The sequence below is a fragment of the Psammomys obesus genome, unplaced genomic scaffold (genome assembly GCF_907164565.1).
Source record: "Psammomys obesus unplaced genomic scaffold, mPsaObe1.curated_primary_1811, whole genome shotgun sequence".
NCBI classification, from domain to species: Eukaryota; Metazoa; Chordata; class Mammalia; order Rodentia; family Muridae; genus Psammomys; species Psammomys obesus.
This window is the reverse complement of record NW_026590698.1, coordinates 161,731-164,622: the sequence shown is the minus strand read 5'-3', so window position 1 is coordinate 164,622 and position 2,892 is coordinate 161,731.

The following is a 2,892-nucleotide window of genomic DNA, read 5'->3' as shown; positions in this document are numbered from 1 at the left end:
AGATAAAGCATACATTAAAAGAATAAAAGATAATTAAACTGTCACTAATATGGGATCTATGCAGGTGCATTTAACAAGTGCTTAGAATGATCATAATAAATAAATTAGTGGGGAAGAAATGAGGTATGAAGAAGAGAAGATGAGGAAGTTATTTCAGAGAATCTAAGAAGCAATGAGAAGGTGAGAAGCTTGCAATTATAAAAATGACTGTGACACCGTGACGGGTGGTTGATGTTCTGAAAACATCATGCCTTGTATTTTTTTAGACATTAGAATAGTTAAGGTGCATAGAATTCTTAGAATAGATGCACTACTAAGCATATAATTCTGCAGAAACATGTATGTTGAGATATTTTGCTGCAATTTTTAATTTAAAAATTAAGAGATATCTTATCTCTATTTTGAGTATTTTCATTGTGTTAATTTACTGTGTTTTATATTTAGAAAGTTTGTAGACAAAATTAATACTCTTTTATTCTTCATGATCCAAAGTACTGGGTTTCATAAACACAGCATCATACAAGGTATCATGTATGTTGACCCTATTATACTCCCATACAAACTATTCTTTCTCCCTTCCCACTGCTCTTAGTTCTACCCATTTCTCCAGACAGGCTTACTTCTATATTTACCTCATTTTCTCATACAAAATTGTATGAATCTTCATAAAATATATATTCTACAGGTGCTTTCTGCAAGATTAAATATTCAGTAGTCATTAAGTAGCCTCTTACAAGAGCTAAAATGTTCACTCTGCTTCAGGACATTGGCCATTGGAAAAATGCATGTTGTGGTGTGTGTTTCTGCAGTTAGGCAGCACCAGGGCCCTGGGAGGATGGCAAAAGAAAAGAAAAGAAAGGAGATTGATTTCACTATTATTGAACACAGTTTAACTGCCAGACTAAGTTGAGAAGTCTATTAGAAATGAAGAGATAACTGTGACTGAATTCCATATCTGAAGAAAAAGGAATTAGGATATATTATTACATGCGCATGTTTCCCATTGTATTAAACTATCTTATTTTTTCGTGATTGCTTTTAGGAAATCTTAGTTGTAAGCTTTAAGACTGGATGCAGGTAAGACCTGAAATGTGTTTTGTTTGTTTGGGGGGTGTTTTTTTTTTTTTTTTTTTTTTTTTTGTTAGTGTTTTTTTTTTTTTAGTTTTGGCAGTCCTTCACATGCTTTGGAGACCAGGATGGCCTCAAACAGATTCGCCTAGTCTGCCTGTCCAAGTGCTGGGATTAGACATGCACACCACCACGCCCTGCAGATCTGAAATGTTTTATGTATTAATGGAGAAATCCTGTTCATGACTTTCTTTAGGTCTTAGCCTTCCTCTAGTTTATAACAGTAACTTTAAGCTGCAGAAAGTTAGTGCTTCATCATATACCAGGAGCTGCAGGGTAAAATGATAAAATTAATTTATTTTGTTTCCAAAGATGTGTTTACTTTATTAATAATATACAAGAATTTTGAAGTCCCTGTGTTAGTGACCAGGGAAGTTGGTACTAGTGCATGTTTTTGATTTATAAAGAACATCTGGCAGCACTCTATTTGAAGTAGTAATATGGAGAATAAAAAGAATATATTTGAACCAAATAATACATGATATATATTTGTGTCTTAGCAGTACTGTTGGCTGCTGTAACAATTTTTATAGCTATTTGTAATCATTTTATTTTTTAGAGTTTTAGTGTAATTCAGAATTTGTAGTTCAAAAGGAGATTATCTGATTCAAAATTTCATTTCATCTTAAATGAGATATTCTCTTTTTCTTGCTCTCTGTCTCTCTGTCTATGTTTCTGTCTGTCTGTCTCTTTTTATCTCTTCTGTCATGTTTGTGTGTATTACATGTGTGTATGTAACCTTGGGGCTCAATCTCCAGTATCATTTCTCAGATGCCATCAATCTTTCTTTTCAAAATGCGGTATTTAATTGCCCTGGATCTCATCAAAATGTGTTTGGTAGATAGTTTTCATATGCCAAGGTTCCATCTTTCTTAGCCTCCCAAGCACTATGATTACAATCATGGTCATTTTCACTCAGCTTTATCTGTTTGGGGAGGTCAAACTCTGATCCTCATGGCAAGCATGTTATACACTGACTTGTATTCCTATATTACTTAATGTTTCTAAGCCTCAACTTCCATATTCTCAGAATGAGCTTTTAGTAGTTCATTCATATGATACAATAAACAATACATTAACAGACATACCACCTGAAGAAAGGCAATAAGCACAAAACAAAGCAAGTTTTATAGTTTCCATTTCCATTCTCGCCTGGAATCCCTCTGTCATCTGGTGATCTGACAAGCAACAAAGGAAGAAAAGAAGCAGGTTATGATAGAGTGTTGATAATGGACTTACATTACCCTTTTTTTTCCTACACTGACTTAGAGGATAGGAAGTGATGGTGTCAGACACATTATAGCTATAAGCACTTGGAAATAAAAAATGTTGCTAAGGGTTAATTTATTTAAAAATATTGTTTAGAATATTGTTTGTTACTTGGTAAATTAAATGATGGCTTCACATACTAAATTTAGAATTAAAATGTATATCACATACATGTATATATATGTATATAATTATAATATTGACTATAGGACTGTAACTGAAATTTAATACTGAATTGTTGATTGAAGAAAGCATAGAAAGCATTAATTTATTTTAGAGGACCATTATCATATGAAATTATTTAATTAATATTATTCATATCAAACTCTAGATAGTAACATAGGAGAAAAATATAGAGTATAATTGCTTTTAGTTTTAGAAGCAAAAATGCTAGATTCAGATTTGACTTCAATATTTACTACAAGAATTCTGTGTCATCTCTTGCCACATTTATTTATTTATTTATTTATTTATTTATTTATTTATTTATTTATT